Source organism: Pinus tabuliformis, chromosome Q, assembly GCF_031772625.1.
Source record: "Pinus tabuliformis cultivar Carrire ecotype Pingquan chromosome Q, CPIR1, whole genome shotgun sequence".
NCBI classification, from domain to species: Eukaryota; Viridiplantae; Streptophyta; class Pinopsida; order Pinales; family Pinaceae; genus Pinus; species Pinus tabuliformis.
In genome coordinates this window covers 149,347,837-149,364,992 of record NC_142296.1, presented here as the reverse complement: position 1 = coordinate 149,364,992, position 17,156 = coordinate 149,347,837, and positions in this window count along the sequence as shown.

The following is a 17,156-nucleotide window of genomic DNA, read 5'->3' as shown; positions in this document are numbered from 1 at the left end:
GATAATACCCTGTCAACCCAAGAAATCCTCGCAGATGCTTTATGGATGTGGGGATTTTCCATTCCTTAATGGCTTTAATTTTGCTAGGGTCTACCTTAACTCCTTCATGAGATACAATATGACCCAAATATTCCACCTCCTGGACTCCAAAGAAACATTTGGATCTTTTTGCATATAATTGTTTCTCCTCCAATAGTTGTAGCACCCTGTCAACATGTTCAACATGATCCTTCCAAGACTTGCTGTAGATTAGTATATCATCAAAAAATACTAACACAAATTTTCTAAGGAATGGTTTGAAAATTGAATTCATCAAACCTTGAAATGTTGAAGGTGCATTGGTAAGGCCAAAAGGCATGACCAAAAATTCATAATGACCCTCATGAGTTCTAAATGTCGTTTTCGGAATGTCTTCAATCTTCATTCTGATTTGATGATATCCCGAACGAAGATCCAACTTGGTGAAGTAAATTGATCCATGCAATTCATCCAGTAATTCATCAATAACAGGAATGGGGAACTTATCTTTAATAGTGAGCTTGTTGAGCTCCCTATAATCCGGACACATGCGCCATGATCCATCCTTCTTGTGCACCAATACTACTGGAGCTGAGAAAGAACTTTGACTTGGTTGAATTATACCAGCCTCTAGCATTTCTGCAACCATACGTTCAATTTCACTTTTTTGGACATAGGGATATCTGTACGGCCTGATGTTTGGAGGAACACTTCCTGGAATCAGATGAATAGCATGATCATGATCACGCATAGGTGGGAGACCTTGGGAGTCTCAAATACCTTGGAATGATTGTCCCAGACTTTTTGGAGATCTGGAGAAATAGATGATTCCAATGTGGAAACATCTAGCAAGCATAATTGTGCAATTACACCTCTTTGCTCCTTTTTTAGAAGCTTTGTCATACCATTAGAGCTGATTATCTTTCCTGGTTTCCCTGCAATACCCCTTAATTCAACTTCCTTTCCTTCCGTAGAAAATTTGATGAAAAGTTCTTGAAAATTAAAAGCTATTGTACCCAAGGATTGTAGCCATTGGACTCCTAGTACAACATCCACACCTCCCATTGGAATGGAAAGCATTGGGCTAGTCAATACATATTCTCCCATGGATAGCTTGATATTATGGCACTTTCCAGAGCAATTTATTGTTCCTCCATTTGCAATCATCACTTGACACTCTGGTGCTGGATATAGGAAGCAATTCAATTCTTTTGCTACCCTACAATGAATAAAATTGTGGGTGCTTCCTGAATCAATCAACACTATTACCTTTTTCTTCTTGATTTGTCCTTCTATCTTGATGGTTTGAGGAGTGGTAATTCCCGCCAATGCATTACAAGATATGGTCGGATTTATTTGTTCTTCATCTAGGCTTTGTTCCTGAAGTATATCTTCTTCTTTTGACCTTTCTTGCTCCTTTTCTTCTTCCTCTTCACAATCTATGTAGAATAATTTCTTCTCAGCACACTTATGACCTTTAGTGTATTTGCTATCACAACTGTAACAAAGCCCTTTTGCTCTTTTTTCTTCCAATTGTTGTGGTGTCAACCTTATAGGTTGTGGAAGACTAGGGGCAACAACACTTCCGTCTTTATAGTTGTGAGTGGTATGCTTCCTGGTTGCCATAATTTTGCTTTCCATTTTTCTTGCTAACCTGAATGCCTTCTCTAATGAATCAGGTTCCCAAAGGCGAACATCATGTTGGATATTATCCTTTAAAGACCCTATGAACACATCAATCCTATGCTCCTCTGGAATATCTTTTACCCTTATGTTCAATTTTTGGAACTCCTCAATGTGCTCCATTACTGAACCCTTTTGTTTGAGACTTATCAATTGGCTAAAAAAAGTGTTGCTTTTTGTATCTTCATAATGTGCTATCAATTCTTCCGTAAAAATTGCCCAAGTGATAAATTGTTTACGAGAGCAAAGCCATTGATACCATACAAACTGATTTGGTTCCAAATATACAGTTGCCATACGTACCTTTTGTGCGTTTTGCACATTATTGAGATCGAAGAATTGCTCCATCTGTAATATCCATGTGGCAGGATCCTTGCCATCAAACTTCCTCATATCGATTTTTGGAATATGGTGATTCTTCGATCCAACATTAGCATCTATGGAATCATGATTAACATTTCTTTTGTTCTCATCATGAGTTTCCTTTACTACCTTTTCACCATTAGTGACCCTTTCTTGTAGCAACTTCTTCAATTCTTCCATGTCTGTCTTCATATCTATCTTCAAATCTGCCATGTCTCTCTTCAAATCTGTCTTCGAATAATCCATCTTAGCTTCCATGCCCTTTATCTTAGATTCCACGCCATTTATCTTAGATTCCACGCCACTTATCTTAGCTTCTGTTAGCTTTTGTGAGCGTGACATTTGTTGCACTTGTTCTTGTAATTTTGATATATCATGTAGCATTTCTTCCTCTTCTTCATGAGTCATGCTAGAGCTTTCAGGTTCCTTACTAGGTGTTTGCATTTTCTTTCCTCGGAGCATCAGTTACCGATAATAATGCTTTACTATGCCCTTTGAATTCCGTTAAACCAAGCTTACAAAAAAAAAAAAAAAAAAACTACACACCTTTTTCACTTTATAGAAGCCTGATATTGAATCTGATGTATCTCTGTAATTTCGGATCATCCAATTCTGAAATTTCTACCTGTAGTAGCCTTCTGCGTCCTCTTTCCAATGCCACAAGTCTGAGCCAAATTGGATTCTCCAAGGAAGAGTTATGTGAAATCTCCCACAGTGACCTGTTTTTAGACTGGTTCAGTAGAGCGAACTTGTACGACGTGCCACGAGTCACTGTTTCAACCTTTGAATCTGAAACACACACACAAAAAACTACAGTCCGTCCTCTTTCTGTACCTTCTTACGAAATTTCAATCTGATCCCCAGAGAGAAAGTTATGACGATTTTCCCCAGGTCACCTGTTTTGAATGTAATTCAGAAGTCTGCAAAAAGACAAACTTCCTCAGATCATATCTCCGCAAATATCGAGCGAAAAGCTCTGAAATTCGGACCCAAGGTTCAACGCGATTTCTTCTCAAATGGGTTTTTTTGCGACTTCTGAAACGTCACAGAAAAAAAGTTATAGTGAAAATGCCACGATGACCTGTTTGGAGTAGCGAAACCCTAGAATCCAAAGCTCTGATACCAAATGTTATGAAACCAGCTCAAGAAAAGATAGAAAAGATAAATCCACGCCTTAGAATTCAGCCTCTTCGAGGGGACAACCTCCTTTACATTACATAAATGAAAAATTCTTGGATGATACAAATGACAAAACCTCCTTTCTATATATAGGAGTCTAGGGAGTCACAATATAATCCAGCCGACCTAACAATAATAATATAAAGCCACAAAAATAACAATAGAGGGATTCTATGGGGCACAGAAATAACAATATGGGGGTAATAGGGGCACAAAAATATAAATAAGGGGTATAACTACAATAGTAATGGGGTAATCACTAGTATTATAGGGACCCAACACACACTCTCCAAAAAATATCAGAAATGTTGGAAATTCCATTTCAAGAGAAGTGGAGCCACTTCCAATATCTTGGACTCTCGATCTCAAAAGAAAATTTGAAGACCGGCATATGGAATAAGTACATTGAGAAAATGAAACAAAAAGTGTAGAACTCAGGCATGATCTAGCTCAATATGGCAAGAGGGGTGGTATTAATAAGGGCCTTACTCACAACTCTTCCAATCTATCAGTATGTTGCAATACTAGCCCTAGCAAGTATACGCAAATAAATTGAGCTAGTAATCAAGGGGTTCCTTTGGCAAGGAGGTAAAGTGGAAACAAAGAAACATAACCTTGTGAAATGGGATGAAGTAACTCAACCCTATGAGAAAGGTGGGTTGCCAATAATACTACTAGGAATAATGAACTTGGCTCAAGGAGAAAAAATAACATGGAGACTTATAACAGGAGAGAGTATCTAGTGGAAGCAAATCCTAGAAGCAAAATACATGAACCACAATAGAATCCTCTTATTGAGAAAAGGTTATCCAATCAGGCCATCCTCCCAAGTTTGGAATCTGATTAAAAAAATTGTTTCCCTCATCAAAGAAAACTCTTCTAAGACAACTGGTAATGGTAAATCCATTAAAATATGGAAGGATATAATAATGGGAAATCAACCCATAGCTTACCAAGAAAATCTTTAGGATCTAAGAATATGGATGAAAACAAAAGGAATCACTACATTGGATGATATATCTCTTTAGAGAGATGGAGAATGGGGGGATTGGAGGATCCCCATCCTCCCTCATGGCCTTGTCCCTCAGTGGAAGTCCCTAATCTCATATCTTAAGGGGGCTACTTTGCTAAGTATAGATTCAAAAGATTCCCTTCGTTGGGATCCTAATGGAGGATAATTTTTAGTGAAATCAAGATATGCCTCTTTACATCAGCATGAAAATCGAGACTAAGGATACAAGAGGGTGGCATGGAAAATAAAAACACTGCCAAAAAGCAAAGTTTTCATGTGGACGATGCTCAAAGGCAAAATATTGACTGCTGATAATCTTAAAAAGAAAGGATATGAAGGTCCATCGCATTGTACTATGTGTCATGGAAGCGAAGAAAATATCCAACATCTTTTCACAAAATGCCCCTTTGCTAGGGACTGCTGGAAAGGGCTTGTTAGTCCTAGAGGTTAGCATCCAACATTCGATACCTTATCATGAAATTTTATCAACCCGGGGAAAAAGATATGCATATTCCTTCAAAACCAAAGAAACAATAAAAAGATATTCGCTGAGTTTTCCCTCATTTATGTGTTGGAAAATTTGGATAGCAAGAAATCGGAGGATCATTAAAGATCACACTCCAAATACCAGAATGGTCCTAGCCAAAACTTGGAGCATGTCTTCTGAGTTCATAAACTCTAAAGGAGTTAAGGCAATATATGTCCAACAACTACAGCATGAGGAAAGAGTCTAGGATGAATTCGCAATGAGCATGCAACAAAATATACACATAAGCAAATCTCCTAATAATATGCAGAATTGAAAAATAAGAATGAAACAAGAGGAGTTCAAAACATGGACAAAAAATTTAAATAGGCCTTGCTTATTGTTTGATGGTGCTTGAAAGTCCAACCCAAGCAATGCTGGAGTGGGAGGTGTACTTTTTAACCTAGGAGGGAAAAAATCTATTACTTTTGAATGGGGATTAGGAGAACTATCCAACAACAGCACAAAAGCAAATGGCCTCTTGTTGGGAACTGAAATCCTAAGGTAGCGCAGTATGAAGAATCCAGTCATAATGGGGGACTCTTCAATAATAATCCATTCAATGGTGGAAAAAAACTTCTTGTTTCTAGGTGAAGTCACCTTCAAGCATATTCTTAGAGAAAATAATCACATTGCCGACATGCAGGCGAATCTGGCTATCAACCGTCTTATGGGAGAATCCAAGAACAAGGCCCTGAGACAAATAATAAAAAGGGTGGACAAAAACTTGTTGTTTCTAGGTGAAGTCACCTTCAAGCATATTCTTAGAGAAAATAATCATATTGCCGACATGCAGGCGAATCTGGCTATCAACCGTCTTATGGGAGAATCTAGAGTTGATAATGTAATTGCTCAGAAATCGATTCCATAGGAACTCTCACCACAATGTGCAGAGAATAAAAATCAAAGAGGGAACATCAAGGTGGGCAATAGTCACTTTGGCTTGAATGAGTAGATATCAAAAGATTAGGAAATCAAAGGAAATCCCCAAGAACAGACATGACAGTCAGTCTTCGGCTAACAAGTGATTGGCAGCTACTCAAGCTTCCGTGAAATGCATATGTTCTCTTCTTTGAGGAGGCAAGCTACGTAGCTATATATTCTCCCCCTCCATTCATCTTATTTTATCTATGCCATCTTCGCCCTCCCTCTCCTTCCCCTCAGTCTCAATAGTAATCATCTCTTTTCAAGTAGTCGTAGTTGCGCCCCTTTGGGGACTGAGCTTATCTACTCTGATCTCACCTTGCCTTATTACTTCGCGCAACTCTGGTGGTTATTTCCTTGTTCCATTTGCCTCCGCATTGCTTTAGTGTCCACCGCCTTCACACAGCTCTAGAGGCATATACAATATTTTGGTCTTCGCGCAGCTCTGGTACCCCCGCTACCATGCAACTCCTATTGCCCCATCCTCTATGCAGTTCCTGTTGCCCCCTCCACCATGCAGCTTTGGTGGCCCTTGCCTCCCATTTTCCTCTGCTTTCATGCGGTTCTTGCGGCTTCTACTTTCGGTGCCCGCTCTCCCTTCCAACAGCGATGGGTCTTCGAGGGACCTTTTAATGATTGCTTTTGTCTCTTCTCTCTGTTTCCTATTTTCCCATCCTTGATCTGTTGGATTGATCACCCTCTCCCTCCAGCAAATATGGACAGGAATATACTTGCAAATGTACCAAAGTGCGAAAACTGTGCAGTTTTTTAAGTAAACAAATTCATGATTGAGCAGGTCAGAGAAACAGTCAAAGACTACAAATATGAAGCAAAATCTGAGAATTCCTTTCTAAAGAGACAAATAGAAGAACAAAGGAAAGAAATGTCTGCGCTAAAACACAAATGCAAGCATTTGGAGGAAACGATCAATTATCTGAAGAGCTTACTTATTACTCAGATCGGAGAAAACTCCAACGTTCAGAGCAACAAGAATTGGCCTCAGCCCCATCAAGAACCCTCAGTCAAAAAAAAGTAATTATAATCGCCTCAATCATTTCAGTACTGTTAAGTCTTTCCGCTACTAGCTCTTTATGTTATGTAGGTGTAAATTGTTGTTGAATCAGTATGTAAGTATTTATAAGGATAGTGCAATTAGTAATCTCAGAAACAAAAGGGGAGGAGCTTGGAAGATAAGGATTGTTGGTCCTCTGTTTCTCTTCCAGGATGCCCTCACCCATTTTGGCTTGATGTAATGGGAGCATGTCTCCCTCCTTTTCTTTTTTTGGAATAGAAAACTAGTAACCGACTTTGTTAAAAAAAATAATGTTACTAGTTACTACATGAGGATCACCTAGAAAAAGGATCAACTTGCAACCATTGGTGAGAAAGTGGAGGGTGTAGAGCTCATGAACGTGGAACTAAATGGCCTTCCCAAGTCAAGGGAACCATTTGTCAAAGGAATTTTCACCCTTGAGCACCTTCAAATTGGGAGAGTCTTTGGGATGACTTCATTCAAGAAGAGACTCTAGAGGAATCTAAGGCCAACAAGCAGGAATATGAAGATGTGAACTTGGGCTTGGATTGGGATTGGCCAATAAGACCAAGAATGTGAAAGGAAAGGGTTCCAAACGTCACAATGAGGGGAAACATCTCAACCAGGGAAAAAGAAGGACTTGAGTAAGATCATGTGCTTTAGTTGCCACAATAATGGGCACTATGCATCATAGTGTCAGGAGAAGGGGAAAAGGAAGTCATAACAAACAACAAGATCAACATAAATTCAACTTAATGAGTTTGCAACAAAGTTCAACAAGGAATTCTCATTTTTCTCCTGCGTATCTACCAGCACCGACACTAAGAGTGCTTAGTACCTAGATCATGACGCATCACATCATATGACAAAGGCATAGGACTTGTTGTATCCATTTATGTATTTGCACAGTCACACAAATGTTAAGAACGCCATTGGAAACAACAACAAATAATTCACCTATCCTATCAATAAATGACCTCTTTTATAATTTTGGTTTGTCACAGGGGTGACCCATGGTCAATCCCCGACAATGATGCCAATTGATGTTGTTCCCTGGAGACAAACTCTGGCCGCAAAAGGTCAATACCTAGGATATCCAAAAAATTGAATACAAATTTAAAAAACTAGCTAGAAAGAGAGGTCGCGAGAGATGAAATGAACATTCCAGTTCAAAAACCCACCTCTTACAACTTTTTAGCCAAGCCATTGAGGGTTGCAAGATTTAAAATACTTAAGATGACAAGTAATTTAGAAAAGGCGGGTTTAAAACTTGAACGAGATGGAATTCAAGTCTTAAAAACTAAAAATAAAATTAATTAAAAAGAAAAAAATGTGAATGGATTTCTGAAAAAGTGAATCACCCATTAAAGTGCTCTTATTCCATTTAGAAGTGCCATCTGAAACTTATGGCTTCATAGACAAATATGCAAACTTGAATAGAATAATCGTGATGCTACATACACTTTTTCACTTTTTCAACCGAAGACAAATACAATGTGGAAAAATAAATACACAAACAAAAATTAATACAATGCAACTTATCTCAATGCCATAGTCAAACTAGCTTTCATCGATAGATTTCTCAAAAATTATTTCTTCACTATACCAAGTCTAATTCTCCAACTCCAAACCCTTACAAATTATTTGTTTCGGACTTTTATTTTCTCGCCTCTAATCTAACTAATCAAGATTAGTTATGGAACTAATTCCTTAGAACTGTTTCTTCTTTAAAACAGAGCGAATAAATTAGTGCTAAAGATTCGCAAACCATGAGTGGTCTGAGGGAAACCATAAACAACCTTCTGACACCTCCTTTGGCAGTTTCCGGAAATGGAAATGATGGGGACCCGTTGGAGAGATCGCTCAATGGTGGTTTCGCTGGGTGCTAACACCCACCGCTGTTAAAGGAGAGCACAACAATTTCTCTCAATGTAAGTCAGGGGTGTTTCGAACTCAAGACCTTTGGCTCAGATACCACTTGTTAGAGTCACGTTTGCCATTACACCAAAATTTACAGATGTCAATAAACAAACACATTACTAGTGTTAAACACACACAACAAAACACACAGAACATTAGATCATTAACAAAAAAGCACAACATGATTTATGTTAGGAGCATAATCCGGCTGTCGATTTGGTTTAGTTAGAAAGGAAAATTAATTTTTGTGACAGACGTTTGTAGGCATACACCCTCACGGAGAACCAAAAAAGTCTTCCAAACCACTGAAAATTTATTGAATTTGCTCGCGAGAAAGTCAATTGGGGTCGATCTGCAAAACACCCATGTGGCAGATTTTCAAAATTTGGCTTCATTTGTTCACAAATTAAATTTAAATTTCGCTACGCTAGGCCACTTACGAAATTGATATGCTAGAAATTGCTTCTGCCTCAATAACGCTTGACAAATTTCATAATTTCAACGCTGAGGCAAGAATAAATTGTCTCCATCTTTTTGCCAATTTGATGGGCAAGATCCTCTGCCTGCTGCTCCAGTTTGTCCAACGAATTTATTTGCATCACCAAAACAATTGACAATGTGTCTAATTAGCACAATATGTTTATACCAACTCATTAACTGCCCTTTATAAGTTATGAAAATCCCTCTAGGTCCAGTTTTATTGCATTTATTATTGAAACATCTTCGTTTTAAATACCGCAATGCTTGTGGTAGTGCTTTGTTTAGGCAAGCCTACAAAGTTTCAAATTTTTATATATCATACTCTCAATATCCTGCTTTCTTCCATTTTCAGATTGACAAAAATAAGAAAAATGAGTGCCAATTAATGATATTTTATTTTCATTAAGCAACTCTTATTTTTGACCTTTGAATATACTTGTGGGCTCAGAAAGATCAACGCAAATGAAATTGTCCTTTAATAAGTATGGATTCATATATTGGTTAATTTCCATAAGGGAGATCAGATTAAGATTTTCGCGAGATGTGGAAACATTAATTTGCATACTTCTTTGTGGAACATCTATCTTTTGCTTCATCTGAAAATTTACAATGATATTTGATACCTCCAATCAATTGGCACAGTTGATTTGCTACGCAAAAAACCTCCCACAAAATAGATGTCTGAAGTTGTACTTCAAACTCTATGCAGCAAAGAAGATAATCATCATGCTTCACATTACAAAAGTGGAAATTCCTAAAGATATTATGAGCACAACCATGATAGAATGCTAATAATTTGATAAAAAAAAACCACCCACAAAATATATTGTTGGCGTTATGATTCAAGTGTTGTCCTTGATGGCAACTCACTCAGAGGTTGGTATAGGTGCTCAGAGGTTGGTACAGGTGATGGCAACTTAATCAGAGGACAGATCTTGTTGGTACAGGTGCTCAGAGGTTGGTACAGGTGATGGCAACTTAATCAGAGGACAGATCTTAGTACAGCATGCCAAGAAAGTTCATACACGCAGGTTCGTTAAGCCCAAGTCGCGTATACAAGCAGGTTCACTATATACCAAGTCGCGTATACGCAGGTTCTCTATATATCAAGTCGCGTGTACACGCTGGTTGGCTTCAGTAAAAGCGCGTGTATGTGGAAAACTTATCTTTGGTCCACGACGGTTATTCCTTGGAAGTTGTGCCTATGGTTTTGGACCTTGATGTCTCGACGAACGTGTTGATCCCTAGTTTTGAAGCTGATGGTATTGGGTTACTATGGTTTTGGACCATGGTATTGTAAAGGGCCTAAGGCTATATAAGGAGAAGATCATTAGGCAAGTGGGAGCAAGCATTGTGTGTCTGACGAAGTGAGAATATCTGGTATCACTGTTTATCTGTTCGGGACGCTTGGCAAGGGCCAGATCTGACAGCGAAGGCATAAGTAATTATTTCTAGATCTGCACGCGGGTTGCCTTTGGAGAAAGCGCGTATACACGCGGTTTTGGTACAGTGAAGTAGCGTATGCATAATAAGATTTGATATTTCAGGTTGTTGTTGATTCTGGTGGTTGTTGCAGAGTTCTGGGCTCTGGTTTGGGTTCTGTGTTCTTGATGACAGGGTTTCAGTGATTCAGTATTGGGTTGTTTAATGAATTATGATGCAAGTATAAGTTGATGATTGTATTGCAGTAATGTTTGTTTTGTACTCTTGGATCCAGTCTGAAAATTGATGAAACATGGTCCCTGAAGGAAAGAAGGTTGTAGGGTCAACACCTACGTACTAGTAAATGGATCGGCTAGTACAAGAGCTGAGGGGGTTGTAGCTCCCTTCCAGAAGTAGTTGGAAAACGAGAGAGGGTTGTAGCCCTCTGCAGGTTGTAGCCTGCGTACTGGTAAATGACTGCACCAGTACATTGTAAAAGAAGTTTCTTATTAAAGAAGGAAGAGACGATTTGCAGCAGGTGGTTTTCACCCACATTGGGTTTCAACCTTATATCATGGTGTTCATGTGTGTGTCTCTTGTGTGATGTTCTGTTCTGTTATATTGCACCTGTTTACTGTTAAATATGCTTAATAATGTCTTGATGCATTTACTGAAGATTAAGCTAACTGAATCTTAAGATCTTTGGATATACGCTAGTTGCATTAGAGACAGTAGCGTGTACACGCGGGTTCACTTAATTGAAGTAGCGTATATGTTTCTGAGTATGAAATTGAGAAAGGTTTTACTGATATGATAATACTGATTCAACCCCCCCCCCCTCTTAGTATTATTTCCAACAATTGGTATCAGAGCAAGTCCTTCAGAGGAAGCTTGATCGCTTGAAGGAAAAGATCCATCAGAATGGCTAATCCAGAAAGAGAGGCACACATCAGGCCACCAGTCTTTGACGGGAACAATTTTACTCACTGGAAGATAAGAACCACTGCATATCTACAATCACTTGGAGCAGAAATTTGGGGAATCGTAGAAGGAGGATACAAATTCTCATCAGCAACTCCTACAGATCCAGCAGAGAAAAAGCAATATGAGCTCAATGCCAACGCTGTTACTGTCCTATTGAGTAGTTTGACACAATCAGAATTTATGAAGATCATGCATTTCAAATCAGCTAAGGAAATATGGGACAAAATCGTCACAAGCTACGAAGGAGATGATCAGGTAAAAAGAGCAAAGCTTCAAACTCTCAGAATCCGGTATGAAACTCTTAAGATGCATAGTAATGAAAGCATAGCTAATTATTTCCTGCGTATGGATGAGATTGTGAATTGTATGAGGGATCTGGGTGAAGAATTTGAGGAAGTTGTCTTAGCTGAAAAGGTTTTGAGATCTCTGTCTGCTAAATTTGATTCTAAAGTATCTGCCATAGAAGAAAAGGAGAATGTGCAGAAAATCACCATGTCACAGCTTCACGGAATCTTAACTGCTTTTGAAATGCGACAAGAGGTACCACCAGAAGCCGCATTCGAAGTGTCAGAGGAAGAAGATGAGGTAAATTTTGTCAAGAATCTTGAACGGGGAACTGGACGGTTCAAAGGTAAGCTACCTTTCAAATGTTTTCTATGTGGTAGAGTTGGTCACTATGCTGCTAGATGCCCTCATAACAAAGGAAAGATATCTGAAGAAGATGGTAGAAGCTATTATACCCATATTACAAGTCCATTCAATGATAGTGAAGATATTAGAAGTCTCATGGCACATGAAAAGAAGAATGCTTCATCCAATAATAGCAAAGATATTAAAAGTCTCATGGCACATGAAAAGAAGAATGCAAAAACTGAAGAAGTTACCAAATTAAATGAACAATTGGAGACAGTAACCAGGGTAAGGGAGAAATTGCAGGATGTAGTAAAGGATCAGAGCATAACTATTCAAAGGCTTGAATCAAAGATCCTCTCTCTAAAAGAAGATCTTAAAAAATCAAGAGAACAGAACAAAGAAGCTCTTGAAGATCAAGAACATGAAGTGATCAAACTAAAGTGACAAGTGGAAGAAGGAAGAAACGCTGAAGAAGACCTAAGGAATCAGTATCTGATAAAGGAAGAACAACATCAAGTTGAGGTAAATATCTTGAAAGGTAAACTAGAAGAAAATGATAAGCTTTTACGATTTCAAGATAGTACTAAAGTCTTGGATGATATTCTTAATAGCCAAAGGTCTCCTGCTATCAAAACTGGTCTTGGTTTTCATGAATATGTTGAAGGTGAATCTAGTTCACAAGGTGAGGCAAGAAACTCTAATGAGAAATCTGAAATGCTCAAAAAGGAACAACCAAGGAAAGAAATTCCTCAAGGAAGATCCTTTACTCCTAACTATGGACGTGATAGACGATTATTTCCTCCACTGAATAATGTTGAATGTTATGTATGTCATAATCTTGGACATGTTGCAGCCAGATGTAGAAGTAGAATGGTTCAAGAAAGATCATCGCATCCCAGGTATTTCAGAGGATATTGCTTTGCCTGCAATGCATATGGACACAAAGCAATTGATTATGATAGAAGGAACATGAAAAATGTAAGGTGTTATACATGCAACAACTATGGGCATAAAGCAAGGGAATGCAGGAGTAGATTTCAAAATTCAAAACAACAGGACCATACATCATCACAGTTCCAGGAACTGAAGAAGACAGAGACAGAAAGGTGTGGCATAATTCAGACAGCTGACATAACAGACACAGGGGAATCTGAAAGTGATGAAATTCAATATTCCATCCTGCATACACTGATATAATGAAGACAAGTCGTGTATATACGCGAGTTACAGGCTGCAAAGTCGCGTATATGAAGAAAGGGCAGCAGAACAGACCCAGGTTCAGTCATGGTTGGCTCAGGCTCAGGGGGAGCAGAACAGACTCAGGAAATGGTTCAGTCATGGTTGGCTCACACTCAGGGGGAGCATATACTTCAAATCATTCATTGTTGGCATTATGGTTAGAAGTTGCTAATGAAACTAAATGATACATCTTGTTGTTTGATCAAAGGAATAGTATTGCGGGCTGATGCTTATGGTACAGATCTGAATGGCTGGTCTTAGAACCTGCATCTGCTCAGGGGGAGCATGGATGGATTGATACAACTTGGCATATACAAAGGGGGAGCCAAATCAGAAACTTCAGCATGTACTCAACGGGAGTATGGACAGCAGTATGGAAAGTAAAAGGTATACCAAAGAAGAGAATATCTTGGTCCGCCCTTTGCCCTTGATGTCAAAGGGGGAGAGTGACTTTGTGTGGTGGTTGCCATCAAGTCCAAAGGGGGAGATTGTTGGCATTATGATTCAAGTGTTTTCCTTGATGGCAACTCACTCAGAGGTTGGTACAGGTGCTCAGAGGTTGGTACAGGTGATGGCAACTTAATCAGAGGACAGATCTTAGTACAACATGTCAAGAAAGTGAGGTTGGTACAGGTGCTCAGAGGTTGGTACAGGTGATGGCAACTTAATCAGAGGACAAATCTTAGTACAACATGCCAAGAAAGTGCATACACGCAGGTTCGTTAAACCCAAGTCGCATATACAAGCAGGTTCACTATATACCAAGTCGCGTATACGCAGGTTCTCTATATATCAAGTCGCGTGTACACGCTGGTTGGCTTCAGTAAAAGCGCGTGTATGTGGAAAACTTATCTTTGGTCCACGACGGTTATTCCTTGGAAGTTGTGCCTATGGTTTTGGACCTTGATGTCTCGACGAACGTGTTGATCCCTAGTTTTGAAGCTGATGGTATTGGGTTACTATGGTTTTGGACCGTGGTATTGTAAAGGGCCTAAGGCTATATAAGGAGAAGATCATTAGGCAAGTGGGAGCAAGCATTGTGTGTCTGACGAAGTGAGAATATCTGGTATCACTGTTTATCTGTTCGGGACGCTTGGCAAGGGTCGGATCTGACAGCGAAGGCATAAGTAATTATTTCTAGATCTGCACGCGGGTTGCCTTTGGAGAAAGCGCGTATACACGCGGTTTTGGTAGATTGAAGTAGCGTATGCATAATAAGATTTGATATTTCAGGTTGCTGTTGATTCTGGTGGTTGTTGCAGAGTTCTGGGCTCTGGTTTGGGTTCTGTGTTCTTGATGACAGGGTTTCAGTGATTCAGTATTGGGTTGTTTAATGAATTATGATGCAAGTATAAGTTGATGATTGTATTACAGTAATGTTTGTTTTGTACTCTTGGATCCAGTCTGAAAATTGATGAAACGTGGTCCCTGAAGGAAAGAAGGTTGTAGGGTCAGCACCTACGTACTAGTAAATGGATCGGCTAGTACAAGAGCTGAGGGGGTTGTAGCTCCCTTCCAGAAGTAGTTGGAAAACGAGAGAGGGTTGTAGCCCTCTGCAGGTTGTAGCCTGCGTACTGGTAAAGCACTGCACCAGTACATTGTAAAAGAAGTTTCTTATTAAAGAAGGAAGAGACGATTTGCAGCAGGTGGTTTTCACCCACGTTGGGTTTCCACCCACATTGGGTTTCCACCTTATATCATGGTGTTCATGTGTGTGGCTCTTGTGTGATGTTCTGTTCTGTTATACTGCACCTGTTTACTGTTAAATATGCTTAATAATGTCTTGATGCATTTACTGAAGATTAAGCTAACTGAATCTTAAGATCTTTGGATATACGCTAGTTGCATTAGACACAGTAGCGTGTACACGCGGGTTCACTTAATTGAAGTAGCGTATATGTTTCTGAGTATGCAATTGAGAAAGGTTTTACTGATCTGATAATACTGATTCACCCCCCCCTCTCAGTATTATTTCCAACATATATGTCTGAAGTTGTACTTCAAACTCTATGCAACAAAGAAGATAATCATCATGCTTCACAGTACAAAAGTGGAAATTCCTAAAGATATTATAAGCACAACCATGATAGGATGTTAATAATTTGATCTTAAAAATTTCTTGAAAGTCCTACCTATGTTGATTTAATGTTTTTTGGCACAAATTACTAGCCGCAAAATCATGGGGCAATACTTCATTATTGATATTGACCACTAGCTCAGGATTATAAATTGACACAAGGAAAAGGGGCAATGTTTTTATGACTTTTTCTTTTGCAATTGTGCACTTGAAAATATATTGCCTTTATTGTGTTGAAAATTGTAACTAGGTTTGGTTTTCAGTATGATGTAATTGTAATCATGACATTGTATATTATTTATAAAAGAAAAAAAATAAATTATATTTGATTTTTGTAGTATGGATTTCATAATCAAGTTTGATTCAAAAGCATGTTCTTCGTGCTTTTATGATTTTCTAGGTCTTTCTAGGATAAATAATAATAATGGTAATGTGTTAGTCCCATTTGGTCTCACTGTAATGAAGGAAAATATTTTGTTTGTTGAGAAAAATCCATGGATAAGCCCAAGAATAAGTCAGCCCAAGGAGCAGATCAAATCGGCCTAAAGGGAGGGAATTCGACCCTCAAGAAAGGCTATATAAAGGAGTGAAGCTCAACTCATCTAGTCACTCATCTCAAGCAAGTTCGATCTACAATAGCGAAGGTGAAAAAGAGTAGTTGGGAGGACAAAAAAGAGGAGAAAAAGTCGAAGTCTATCAAAGAATATATTTCCTTGTCTCAATAGGGTTTTTGAAGCTTCCAATTGTAACACCGGTCGCTGATCCGAGTTAATGCTGCAACAAAACTATCGGATTTTATTAATTAACCACAAAGAGTGGACAAATAGTCCTATTTCTCTTAGGTTTCTTCGTTTGACTCCTCCTTTGACTATGGTCTTGAGCTGGCTTTTTTGTCAATTTGGGCTGGGTGACTAGGATAGGATCCATGTCGAGACAATTCCAGAGATGCCCATGTGGCCGGTTTCTTCGTTTGACATCTGTAACCTGTTCAACCATGGAAGTAGCTACGAAACACATGGTTAGCTGCAGAATAGGCTGTGTTCCGTAGCTAATTTGCAAAAACTTATTTCAAATAGCAAAAACATAAAAGTATAACATGTCAATTATTTAATGTCTTCCTTGGGACAAAATATATCATTTATCAGTGATGGTGATCTGTATTTTATGGAAAACAAGAGAAAAAAGTGAGAAAAGTTTTCAAAGAGAGAGTAATTCTGAGGTCGAACAAGTCCATATCACTCACTCTCTCTTCCCCATCCATCTCTGTGTCTCCCTCTCTCTCTCTTCCCCTTTTCTCCCTCTCTCTCTCCCATCCTCTCTCTCTTTCCTCCTCTCCTCTCTCCCTCACTCTCTCTCCATCTCTACCTTGTTAGTCCCTCTCTCTCCACCTTTATCTCTCTATGTTTTTATTCTTCCCTCCCTCACTCTGCCCCTCTAACTCAATCTCTATGCCCCTCCCTCTCTAATTTTCTCTCTTCATTCCCCTCTCCCTCTCTCTCCCACCTCCCTCTCTCACTGTCCTCCCCGTCACTCTCTCTATGTCTCTCTGCCTCTCTCCATCTCCCGTTCCTCCCCCCCCTCCATCCATAGGATCGAGAAATTATCACTTCGTGTAATTATTAATATATGTAATGTCTAATATAATAATACTTATAATAGAGAT